Genomic DNA, 14,135 nt, shown 5'->3' with positions numbered 1-14,135 from the left:
TCTAGCAGTATAAGAAAGATGTGAACTTTCTTCAGTATAAAACCCACAGAGTAGTGGCTCCATCCCAGGTGGAGCTTACATTTCCCAAATGGGTGGAGTTTCCTTCATCTCTTAGGACTTCACATGATGGCCATTGGGAATTTAAAGTACACCTTGCCATTTGTGCAGAAGCCAAAATTATCGCCAAGAAACAATTTGATCCAACATTAACCCTTGATAGGGATGTCATCATTTGGAAGTCACTAAGGAGCATAGCCCAAATTGCTTGCCTCCTCCTCAGTGGAATACACCACACAACTCCCCATCAACAAAAAATAGGAGAGTAAGAAACTAACTGGGAAAGACAAAGTTGTGACTTTCACAGAGGAAAGAGGGAAAAGAAAAAAGCATTTAAGGGAAAAATGAGTTTTCTCTTGAACGCTGAAAGAGTAAGAGGAAAGGGAGGCAACGATGAGCACGTGTGGCTGTCACTTGCCATATTTAGAGCAGTAAGCACTGCAATAGACACGGATACCCTATTGTTAGGAATTATTATCTCCATTTTTAAGATAAGAGAAGTTTGGAAAAATAAAGCGATTTGCCTTAAATTCCACAGCCATTCTTTCAGTGCCAAGATTTAAGCCCATTTTTCTGTTATAACCAGAATTGTACTTTCCACCGCTAAACTCCACTCCCTTTGAGCAGAAAATAAGGCTCTAACTCCATGTTTCAAATACTTGTAGACAGAATTCGTTCACGATGCTGCATTCCCTGCCTGACTAGAGTGATTTCAGAATGCACTAAGGAGCTATCACAGTTCAGAACCACAGGGGCCGTGATTTTTCTGTAGATGGCCCAGAATCTAGTGGTCTCCTGTCCCGCACTCATGAGACTCCATAGAGATCTGGTTATGTGATATATACACTACCCTCCTGGCCAAAGGGATTTGGACAACTTTTATGCAAATTTAGCCTGAGTATGAACCCTGGTTTTTTTTTAACATGGCATGCCTCTTGTTCATTAGATCATAACCCTCGTTTTGCAGCAAGATCACCTAAAAAACACCGATGCATACTCTTGATTGATGGTGGAGCCCAGGAATCCATGTTTTTACTTTAAGGACCCCAGCTGATTCTAATGTGCAGTCAGGGTTGCAGAACCACTGCTCTGCCTGATAGACTCTCTGACCTAACCTTGTCTTCTATGTTCTGACTTTATTTTAGTTCATCTGACTCTCTTATCTTACTGATTTTAATTTTTGTCTCTAAAAATCTCTGTCCTTCTGTTCCCAGGTAGTAACCTGGCTTCAGTTGTGACTACTCTCTGAGTTCCATTTTGGTTTCCTTGACCCTAGACTGCAGATTTTAATTAATTTGCTCTAGCATTTCAGCAGCAAAAGCTGAGTTCCTTTCTCTGATTCTCAGTAGAATGCAAACTCATCTCACTGACAACCAATAAGTAGAGAGAAATTCTGGGACTGACAGGTGGATCCAGAGAGACAACAATTGGCACGGCAAAGGATAATTGCCAAGTTCCAAGTTCAGGAAGCTTTTGTTTATTAGTTCCATGTAATTTCACCTCCAGGTTGGCTAGATTGTCCTTGGTCTCCAGCAGTGTTTAGTTAAATTCCTCTCCTAAGCAGCCTCTTGAGACTCAGAGCTGGTGGCTCTATCCTCTGACTGTCACCACTCAGAAATCCTGACAACCCTCCTGGAGAGGCAAATCCTGAGCTCTACCTAATCAAGGTGAGACTCCACTTTGATTCTATAATTCTCCCAGTCAGCCTGCTTCATGCCACAGAGCATGAACAAGTAGAAAATGGAGCATGCAAGCATTCTCCTCATTATAGCCCTGAGGCAACTGAGCAGAGAATGTCACCACCCCTGGATCCTTTTGTTGATAATGTGAAAAGTAGCGATCCTTGAACAGAGGGTACAAGAATTTTTTTTATAATTGCCATCCACACATATTTTAAAAATAATTTGATAGGTTATATAAACTCATGCTGTGCTGTGCTTCATCACTCAGTCCTATTCCATTCTTTTCAACCCCATGGACGATAGCCCACCAGGCTCCTCTGTTCATGGGGATTTTCCAGGCAAGGGTGATTGGCAGGTGAAGGTCCCACAAAACAAGACTGTGAGGCAATTATTCACTTGAAAGCTCATCAAGGGCATTAGCTCAGTTGAACTTCTTCCTCTGCCAAACCCTGTTCCCTGATTCCTTTCATAGGCATTAGTTCAGATCAGTTCAGTTGCTCAGTCATGTCCTACTCTTTGGGACCCCATGAACCGCAGCACCCCAGGCCTCCTTGTCCATCACCAACTTCCGGAGTCTACCCAAACCCATGTCCATCGAGTCAGAGATGCCATCCAGCCATCTCATCCTCTGCCATCCCCTTCTCCTCCTGCCCTCAATCTTTCCCAGCATCAGGGTCTTTTCAAATGAGTCAGCTCTTCGCAGCAGGTGGCCAAAGGACTGGAGTTTCAGCTTCAACATCAATCCTTCCAATGAACACCCAGGACTGATCTCCTTTAGGATGCACTGGTTGGATCTCCTTGCAGTCCAAGGCACTCTCAAGAGTCTTCTCCAACACCACAGTTCAAAAGCATCAGTTCTTTGGTCTTCAGCTTTCTTTATGGTCCAACTCTCACATCCATACATGACCATTGGAAAAACCATAGATGGACCTTTGTTGGCAAAGTAACATCTCTGCTTTTTAATATGCTATCTAGCTTGGTCATAACTTTCCTTCCAAGGAGTAAGCGTCTTTTAATTTCATGGCTGCAATCAACATCCACAGTGATTTTGGAGCCCCAAAAATTAAAGTCAGCCACTGTTTCCACTGTTTCCCCATCTATTTGCATGAAGTGATGGGACCAGATGCCATGATCTTCGTTTTCTGAATGTTGAGCTTTAAGCCAACCTTTTCACTCTCCTCTTTCACTTTTATCAAGAGGCCCTTTAGTTCTTCTTCACTTTCTGCCATAAGGGTGGTGTCATCTGCATATCTGAGGTTATTGATATTTCTCCCAGCAATCTTGATTGCAGCTTGTGCTTCCTCCAGTCCAGCGTTCCTCATGATGTACACTGCATGTAAGTTAAATAAGCAGGGTGACAATATACAGCCTTGACATACTCCTTTTCCTATTTGGAACCAGTCTGTTGTTCCATGTCCAGTTCTAACTGTTGCTTCCTGACCTGCACAAAGGTTTCTCAAGAGGCAGGTCAGGTGGTCTGGTATTCCCATCTCTTTCAGAATTTTTCACAGTTTATTGTGATCCACACAGTCAAAGGCTTTGGCATAGTCAATAAAGCAGAAATAGATATTTTTGAACCCCAATAAATATATTTGGTCCAAATTCTATCTCAGCATTTGTGGCGAACACCCGACATTTTTCATGCACTTATGTGCCAGGAAATCATCTAAGATTTATAAGCATTATCTTGTTTTCTTCTGCCAACACTCTTACAAATTAGGTATTATTATTACTCCATTTTGCAGGAGAAGAAACAAACATAGAAGGTACAGACTGAGAATTTTGACACGAACTGCCCAGCTCCAAACCTGGGTATTTAGTCACATTTTATTTTCTATATTTGGGGCATATTTGGTGTTTTCTGGTAGCTTGGTATACAAGGTATAGTTGGAAGACTAAGAATATGAAAGGTACTGATGAGGAAGAAGGTTTGACATTGGAGAAAGAAATTAATACAGGGGGTAAAGATTAAATCAGCAAAAGGATCAGCATGAAAAGGTGACCTACTGGAGATCTTTAGGGGGCGAGCAGAGTAGTCGGGAGTTCAGAGTTCTCTGATCTCAGAAAACTTCGGTCCTTCCCCAGTATTTCTAGAAGAGGAATAAGAGGACTGGGTCAATCCTGGAAAGTGTTTTCTTTCTCGCTAAGAAGACAGAACCTGATAAAAGAGACATTTGCCTTGCTTCTTCCTTCCAGTCTTGGTGCAGGCACTCGATCAATTGTTCTCAAGCTTTGGTCCATATGGGAATCAGCTGAGGAACTTGGTGGCGCACACAGAGGCCGATGCTGTATTCAAGGAGCCTGGGCCTCTCTCTGCTTTCTCGTCCCTCTAGATGATTCCGAAGCACAACAAAGTTTGAGAACTCCAGCTAGAGAAGTAGTTTATCCAGTGTCTGAAGGAAATTCATAGACACTGGTCCCCAGATGAGATGCTGAACCAATCCCAGCAGTGATTTATTTTCAGGTTTCTTGCCGTGTAAAAAGAAAAAGAAAAACCTACTTAAGCTATTTTAAGTAATTGTGGCTTGAAGAATTCTATGTTGATACACAGCCAAAGCAAAAAAAGGAATCACAACCAATTATAATATCTCTGATGCCCATAGAATCAAAATGTTCCAGTTGCTCAGAAAAAATTCAACTTGGGCCCTGAGGCCAAAGAAAAATTACTCCCCTAGGCCTGCGTGAAGGAGACACTGCTTGCTGTGGTAAATAATACCTTCAGCAATATCCCTGCTGCTGCTGCTGCTGCAATATCCCTACTAGGGATAAAAAAGAGAACATTTGGTACAATCTCTTTACAGTGTCTCATTGCAAAATACCAAATCATATACCGGGAAAAGTGATTCCAGGGAATAAGATATAGACTGCAGGGTATCTGAATTAATCTAAGAATGAAGCTTAAAATGTTTGGATGATTAACTGTTGCATAATATGAAAAGGTGAAAATCAAGAAGCAAAACTACGAATTGGTTTGGTTTATTAGCATTGATGGGCTTATAATTTAGCTTGACAATTTTTTCTCTCTTCTGATACAAACACAAGCTTCTAATTTATTCATAATTACCCAGTATTTACCAAATAGAACTTAATAGCTCTATCTTCCTCAACTTTATCATTAAAGTACAAATCAATTTCAACTCCTCTTGTTCCAGTTATATTTTATTTTTTGCTCTGCATCTCTAGGTATATTCTGAAGCTATTGTACTTACCTATCCCAGCAATCTCTAAAAAGTGTTCAAACACTGCTGCCTTTAAAGAAAAGTAATAATTGCCTTAGCTAACTGTGGTCAGAACTACTCAGGGAAAATCAAGGGAAAACAGTCATGAAAGGAGAATGTTGGGCCACGTGACGCAAGTGCTGGTGAAGGAGGATTGTCCCAGGACTGGCCCAGCAATACTTTCTCTTTTTTTAGACTAATTTATTTAATTTAATTGGAGGCTAATTACTTTACAATATTGTAGTGGTGTTTGCCGTACACTGGCATGAATCAGCCATGGGCGTACCTGTGTTCCCCATCCTGAACCCCCCTCCCACGTCCCTCCCCATCCCATCCCTCAGGGTCATCCCAGTGCACCAACCCTGAGCACCCTGTCTCATGCATTGAACTTGGACTGGCGATCTATTTCACATATGATAATATACAGCAGTACTTTCAAGGTTTAGACCTGGAGCTGGCACTACGTAGCAAGACTATTGCCTTATATAGTAATAGAAATTACAGTCTTATGCTGACATGGCTTAATTATCATTCATAAAAAACCCACAGTTCAACAACCAGTATCTTTTTTTGCCGACACTGCAGACAACCAAATCTTGAGTGCAATTTGCATGAGATTCAGGGGAACAGACATTTTAATTATCTTCCTCTTTGCCTTAGATTTTTCTCAGGGTCTATACCTATACTTTCTTCCTTTAGCCCTGTCTCAGAAGAAAGATTGCTTTGTCTTTTTGTAAAATCATCATTCCACTTGTTATCTTGGTGCCTTTCATCCTTCTGTCCTCTGGGACTTTATTCCATCAATCATCTCTGCTCCTTCATCTTGAATCCTTCACCTTCCTCTTGTTTCTTCCTCCTGATTACAAACGTGTTTCTCTGTATCCTCCCCCAAAACAAATCTCTTCCTTGATCTTGCTTCTGCATTAAACTACTGTCTAATCTCTTCCCGTTAAGAGGGAACTTCTAAAAATAAGAGACTGTGCTCAAAGACTTCACTTATAACACCCTCCACTCCCTCTTCAGTTTATTTTCCAACACTTTGAAAATAGGATCTTTGCCTAACAATCCATTTTGTTTGGTTTGGTTTTTTTAGAATGACTTCAATAAACTAATTATCCAAGTCAATTGCTTTTCTACATTTTTGTGTTCCTCTCTATGCCATCTGACACGACTGATCACTCTGTGCTTTTGAAATTTCCTTCACCCTTGGTGTCAGTAATGACACTATTCTTCTGGTTCTTACTGTAACTTCTATTCATTCCTGACAACTTTTATCTGCTGCTTCCTCATCTACTAGTATGTGTGTGTGAATGCTCAACCGTTCAATCATGCCTGACTCTTATCAATCCCATGAATTGTAGCCTGCCAGGATCCTCTGTCTATGGTAAGGATACTGGAGTTGGTTGCCATTTCCTCCTCCAGGATATCTTGCCAACCGAGGATCAAATTCACATCTCCTGCATTGCCGGCCGATTCTTTACCACTAAGCCACCTGGAATCACACACACACATTCATATACATGTATGCACAAAGGCTGCTGTGGAAGAATGATGCCACATCCACTCTCAGCCTCACCTAAAAATGACTAGTCACCAGTGTCAGGCTAAGTTAGGGGAGTAAAGTGGGGTGATCAAGACTTGGAGACTTAGCTCTCCTCGGAGTATAGGCAATCTCAATACCCTAATTCTGTTCCAGGCCCTTTGCCATCTCATTTTGATGATATGTTGTTATTCAGTCTCTAAGTTGTGTCCCAGTCTTTGCAACCCCACAGACTGCAGCATGTCAGGCTTCCTTATCCCTCATTATCTCCCAGAGGTTGGTCAAATTAACCTCCACTGAGTATGTGATGCTATCTAACCATCTCATCCCCTGCCACCTTCTCCTCCTTTTGCCTTCAATCTTTCCCAGCATCAGGGTCATTTCCATTGAGCTGGCTCTTTGCATCAGGTAGCCAAAGGACTGAAGCTTCAGCATCAGTCCTTCCAATGAATGTTCAGGGTTGATTTCCTCTAGGATTGACTGGTTTGATCTCCTTGCAGTTCAAAGGACTCTCAAGAGTCTTCTCCAGCACCACAATTTAAAAGCATCAGTTCTTTAGTGCTCAATCTTCTTTATGGTCCACCTCTCACATCCATATATAACTACTGGAAAAACCATAGCTTTGACTATAAGGATATTTTTTGGTTATTTACATTAATCATAATTTCTCCCTAAATGACATTCACATTTATTCACACTCAGCCTCAATCTTTCAATTCCAATTCAGGTCAGTATATCTGATTGCCTGTTATTCTTATGACTAAACTGACAACCTCTCTAATGCTTTATATTCAAAGCTAAATCACAACACCCAGGACTAAGCACAATGCATTGTTAAATAGCTTAAATTTGTTTAATTGTTTATCTATATTTCAGAAAGTTTAAACAATTATATATTATTTTATTAAAACTAGATTTTAAACCATATTGTGCATGAAAGTTATGTCTAGTGACCAGTATTTTTAAAGCCATGAGGAGGTTTTACCATTGAGCTACCTTGAATGACAAAGGCTTAATGTATTCATGGCTCTTTGCATTATTTTGCACATACATAATTTTCAGACCCTTTAACAGCAGGGATTAGGGTTAGAGGTTGTTCCTCTCTGGTCAAAGTCTGTGTTATAAATATTCTTTATAGAAACATGTCTTCTGGAATTGTCAAAATGAATTCAGGACTATTGTATAACTATGTAAGTTTTGTAGACACAGCTAACCTAGTAACCAATTTGGCTTGCTACTGGGCTGCTTGCTTGCATTTCAAGTAATAACTAGGGTAGCATGGACTTTCTGTGTGTGTGTATAATAAGTGTGTAGACGAAAAGGAGAGTGCTGTTGAACAAGAGTTGGGATTTGCCTCCTCTCGGTAGGCTGTCCCACAGTGCCATTCCGTCAGCTAATATAACATTTAAAAATGCATCCACTGTTTCGTGAAAATAGATGTGGAAGTAGAAGAAGGTCTTTCTTTAAGTTCCATGGATGCTCCAGTATGATTCAATGATTAGACAACAGATGGACAAACACATAAACACTAAATAAGAAATAAGTGCCAAATTCATGTCCCAGGATTTATTCACGAGCCTATGAAAACTTGAAGACTTATGTGTGGCTATGCATATTTATGAAGCTGAAAACAATGGTATATTATTATTTCCTAACCTGCAGGGCTCTTGATTTTATGTGTGCATAAAATGACTATAATTTTGAGATGCAACATTCTTCACCTGCATCTGTCTTCTCACATGAAAATTGAGGGAGAAGGACTCCAATGTCATATAGATTCATCTAGAATCATAAAGCTAAAATTGAATTCAAGACCTCGTCGGACTATTAGATATCGTCAATTCTTTGCTATTTCCTTTACTGAAGAGTATGATGACTTTGAGAGGTCTGTTAAGTTCCCACTAAAGGCAGCCAAAGCCAGTATTAGCCATAGAAAGAGCTGAGTCCAAGTTTATGCAGCAAAAATTGGGCCCTGTATTATTGTTACAGTTACTCAGTGAGGTGAGATAAAAGTGGAACTAATTTCTCATGCTGAATAGCCAAAAAAATTGCAAGGGTAATTAACATTTTTGAAGGTTCCTATGTGCCAGGCACTGTTAAAAGCACTTTGCATGTATATTAATTCATTTTAACATCATCATAACCCATCAGAATGGGTAATACTGTTAGTTTCCATTATACAGATAGTAAACATGAATGCAGGGGCGGTCTCATTGCTAGTAAGAGTAGAGTCAGATTTCACATTTAGGCAAAAATTTTCCAGAGTCCATATTTAACTTTTCTGTTTCTCAGATAAATCCAAGTCACATTTTAATTTAGTGGTAATGCTATACATATTTACTTCTACCATTATTCACTCAATTATCCTCAAAACTCTTGAAAACTCTAATAATGAGGCATTCACTACCTGAAAGTTGAAGGTACAAAATGCCAACATTTGGGGTTTGCCACAAACTCATCTGTCTAATAAAACTTTTCAAGGAAAATACCTCAAAGTTTTGGGGAGCTGTGCCCCACCATCTCAAAGCATTGATTTGAAACTTTGTAGTATGACTCAGTCACCGCAGCCACAGTTCATCCCCGGGATGGGTGCATGACTAGACTGAGCCAAACGACCCCTGCCTTGGGAATCTGGGGAGAGGGAGTGCCTCAGCTGTGACATGTAAAACATGAACACCTTTTGAAAGTAACATTCCCCTGTGTGGAGCAGCACAAGGTAAGAAAAAAGTACATTTATGGGAAATAAACCGAGAAGAAGCCATACAATAAAGGTTTCCCACCAGAGGACCAATCTTGTGGCCCATTTTTAAGTCCAGTGGAATCATGCCTTTTGGTTCCATCACATTCTTTGGTTTCCATACACTTTGGGATATGTTTCTGGTATCTTTTCTCTTTTGGCTTTCAGTTCAGTTCAGTTCAGTTGCTCAGTCGTGTCCGACTCTCCGCGACCCCATGAATCACAGCACGCCAGGCCTCCCTGTCCATCACCAACTCCCAGAGCTCACTCAAACTCATGTCCACAGAGTCGGTTCCAGCCATCTCATTCTCTGTCGTCCCCTTCTCCTCCCGCCCCCAACCTTTCCCAGCATCAGAGTCTTTTCCAGTGAGTCAACTCGTCGCATGAGGTGGCCAAAGTATTGCAGTTTCAGCTTTAGCATCAGTCTTTCCAATGAACACCCAGGATTGATCTCCTTTAGAATGGACTGGTTGGATCTCCTTGCAGTATAAGGGACTCTCAAGAGTCTTCTCCAACACCACAGTTCAAAAGCAGGCTTTAGCTGGCTCTAATTACATTTCTGTTACTTGCAACCATAGAACCCTAACTAGTTTAAAGTGAGACACGTTATATTTAAACAAGTTATACATATTTTATATTCATTTAGTTCAGTCACTCAGTCGTGTCTGACTCTTTGTGACCCCATGAACTGCAGCACACCAGGCCTCGCTGTCCATCACCAACTCCCGGAGTCCACCCAAATCCATGTCCATTGAGTCAGCGATGCCATCCAACCATCTCATCCTCTGTCGTCCCCTTCTCCTCCTGCCCTCAATCTTTCCCAGTATCAGGGTCTTTTCAAATGAGTCAACTCTTTGCATGAGGTGGCCAAAGTATTGGAGTTTCAGCTTTAGCATCAGTCCTTCCAATGAACACCCAGGATTGATCTCCTTTAGGATGGACTGGTTGGATCTCCTTGCAGTCCAAGGGACTCTCAAGAGTCTTCTCCAATACCACAGTTCAAAAGCATCATTCTTTGGTGCTCAGTTTTCTTCACAGTCCAACTCTCACATCCATACATGACCACTGGAAACACCATAGCCTTGACTAGACGGACCTTTGTTGGCAAAGTAATGTCTCTGCTTTTTAATATGCTGTCTAGGTTGGTCATAACTTTCCTTCCAAGATATAAGCATCTTTTAATTTCATGGCTGCAATCACCATCTGCACTGATTTTGGAGCCCAGAAAAATAAAGTCAACCACTGTTTCCACTATTTCCCCATCTATTTGCCATGAAGTGATGGGACCGGATGTCATGATCTTAGTTTTCTGAATGTTGAGCTTTAAGCCAAAGCATTATATTCATTATGTTTAATCAAATACATTTAAAAAGTGTTTTAAAAGTATTTGCTGAAATGTATATCAAGTATTCTTACCAGCTACATCAGTCTGAAGGTTAACCCTTTGATGGTAGAATTGAGAAAGGATAGTTAGGTTTTACTAAGTAAGATTCATCAATAAAACTGAGTCATTTATAGCTCTGCTTCCCCAAGGGCATATAGTTTTTTTTCACGTCTATTATGTACGGTCATGAAATTAAGTTTCCAGCATGTCAAGAGAATGCTGAATGCATCATATTTCTTTTGACCTCCATTTCAAGCTCTTGAGTCAAAATGTCACCTGACTTGGGCATCTTTCCAGCCAGGCTGTGGGCTTCTCAAGAGCCAGAGGCTCTGGGGCATTGGATATGAGCCAGGTGTACATGTGGGCAGAGTAATAGAACTTGAAGAATAATGACAGGCCCTACCCACCTCTGAATATTTCCCTCAGATGCCTTTCCCAGTGAGAGTGCATTCATGAGAAAATGAAAAGAACAAAACCTCAAAACCATTCCACCACTGTCCAGCTATTTTGGTCAAATGCCAAGTCAGGAGTAGAGATAGTCATAGAATGAAAATGCTGTCCCTCAAAGGAGCAGAGACCAATATGGTCCATTGACTAGACAGTAAAATATTAGATCAGAGCCAATTTTGTGGCATTAGTAGAGCCTGCATTTTATTTAACTGAACTGTTCTCAAGTTTAGGTGGTACTTCTATCATCAGGAACCAGGTGGCTAGAATGTAATAGTGCTGTTTTGTTTAGTGAGAGTATTTACTCTGCAATAGTTAATGGGTGCTCAGTGTTTGAGAGAAAGAAAGAATAGGGAAAATTATCACGGGTAATCTGAGTTAAGGTTCAAAAGAAATCATTGCAGTTTTAGTTTGGCTGAATGGTAAATGGTTCTCTCAAATATTTGAGAAAAGTCTGCTCAGTGTTTGAGAGGTAAAAAGAATAGGAAAAAATTATCACAGGTAATCTGAGTTAATGTTCAAAAGAAATCATTGCAGTTATAGCTTGTCTGAACGGTAAATAGTTCTCTCAGATATTTGAGAAAAGCCATTCGCCACTTAATTTAATAGGTCATTTTTGTTTTGCCCAGGGCTCCTTGCAGGCATGTCCATATTTGACTGTAGTTACAGATTCAGCCTATGCAGTTAGAATGAGTGTGTATGGGACAGAGAAATAAAAGTAGCCACATCCTGGAAGCAAAGGCTAAATTCTTGGAGCCTAGGAGGACTAAGTGTTTGCTGAAACAGTCATGTGGGTCAAGAGAGCTGCAGGACAGAGGTGGAGAATCTAAGAACCCAGGAAAGTTCTCCCGAGAGAATCAGCTGTCCACTGGCCCCAAGAGCCCCAAATTTGTCTATAATAAGTTCAAGCAAAGTCTTTTCTATGTCCTTACCAATTCTTTCTTCTCGGCTCCTATAGAAGCATCAGAAAGTTAGGTGGCAGACCAGGTGAAGGACGACAACTGCAAAATAGAACACTAGAAAAGGTATCATTATATTACTGGGCTTCCCTGGTGGCTCAGTGGTAAAGAATTCGCTCGCCAAAGAAGGAGACATAAGTTTGATTCCTGGGTCAGGAATATCCCTTGGAGAAGGAAATGGCAACCCACACCAGTATTCTTGCCTTTGAAATTCCATGGACAGAGGAGACTGGTGGGCTATAGTCCACACTGGATTTGAATTAGTAAATACAAAGCAACATCATTATAACTTCATTTTCCATTGAAAATCGAAGTTTAGCCTAAAGCAAGGGCTGGGGGGAACTTTATATTATATCAAGTTGAGAATTATGGTTACAATCTAAAACTAGGAACCTGGTTTCTAAATGAGAATACACTCATTAGCAACTTAGAGTGATCCAAGACACTGTTACTTAAAAATGAACAGAAAAGCCAAGGAGACTTTGAGCAATTTTAGGTAGGGATTAATGATGAATACATTTTATCAGGTGGCAATGGGAGACAAAAACAAAGCGTTCACTTAAGTTATATCCTGAGTTTTCCTTGTTCATTAATTTGCTAGAATTATTATTTTATTTTCCAGGCACTATACTAAGTGATTTATATGTATTACCTCATTTTATTTTAACTCTCACATCAAATATATGAATTAGATATAGTCTTTTCTCTTAGGGAAAAAAATGAAAATTTGAGAAGTTCCATATTTTGCCCAAGATCACATATTTAGTAAGCGGAAGAGCTGGGATATTAACTAGATCTGTCTGATTAATAAGTTCATGCTCTTAACTACTGGGCTTTCAACCACTGCCATGTACTATTGGCATAAATAAATCATTCATGGTTCAGTAGAAAGGTTTGAGGGGAAGATCTTTCATGAAACAGCAAGTAAAACATACCAGTTTTGTAAGTTAAAAGATGGATAGCTGGTGAGAAGTTGCTGTGCGGCTTGGGGAGCCTCGTCGGGTGCTCAGTGATGGCCTGGGATGGGGGCTGTGGGATGGTGAGGAGAGGAGGCTCAGGAGGGAGGGGATATATGTGTGACAGTGGGTGATTTGTGTTGTTGTGTGGCAGAGGCCGACGCAGCATTGTAAAAATTCAAAAATAAAATAAGTATTTCTATGTGTGCATGACTCTGTGTGAAATGTTTTTAAAGTCTAGAAAGATATACCATTATTTTTCTCCAGTTGTTTGGGGGTTTTCCATCTATTTGTTTAGCTTGCTTTCTTTCTTCTTTTTTTAATTTTTTTTTTTTTACTGTTATTGCTTTTATAAAAGGAAAAAATACTTTTTTTTGGCAGTAATTGAAAGTATGTCACTTCTCTGTTTTGTGTTTTATTTCCTTGAGTTTAATTATGTGACTGCTCCTTTGTTAAATTGATTTCAATATTTCTATCACTGTTTGGTTTAAATTGGTAAATTCTGCCCTCCTGAGTGGCTTCTCCTGGTCCCCATGTTGATTGCCAGTGCCTGAAGCTCCCCAAGAAGTGCTTCATGGTTAGGGAAACAGCTTGCTTTTTCAAAGGATGCTTGATCATTTCAGAGCTTACTGCACAGAATCTACACATTAATTATTTTCTATCAAAATATAACTATTTAAAATACAATGAAATTGGATGGCATCACTTACGTAACTCAGCAAAGGGAAAATGAGCAGAATAGAAAGCAGATCAGTGGTTTCCAGAGTCTGGGAGAAGGAGCAGGGTTTGACTACACATAGGCAGAGGGTAATTTGGGACAGGGGGTAATAAAATTGTCAAATAAGGTGGTTATACAACTGCATATATTTGTCAAAACTTGGGGAACTGTACAATAAAAATAGTGGATCTTATACTAGGTATATTCAATCTTAATTTTAAAAAATGAGAAGAAATACAACGTAAATCCTGATGTTCCATTGTCAATTTTTCTTTTTTGTCACATGAGAAAAATAATATTCAAGAAAAGAGCTTATTGCTCAAACTTTCTTCTTTTTGTCAACATCACTGTGCTTAATTTTTCTTCTCCTCTAGGTCTCTCTTCTCTTCTCATGGTTAACAAGCTCTCTAAAGAAAACCCTTACAACCACACATCAT

The sequence above is a fragment of the Moschus berezovskii genome, chromosome 10 (genome assembly GCF_049115385.1).
Source record: "Moschus berezovskii isolate FMDL1 chromosome 10, NW_MosBer_1.0, whole genome shotgun sequence".
In the NCBI taxonomy this organism is placed as follows: domain Eukaryota; kingdom Metazoa; phylum Chordata; class Mammalia; order Artiodactyla; family Moschidae; genus Moschus; species Moschus berezovskii.
This window is presented reverse-complemented; position numbering follows the sequence as displayed.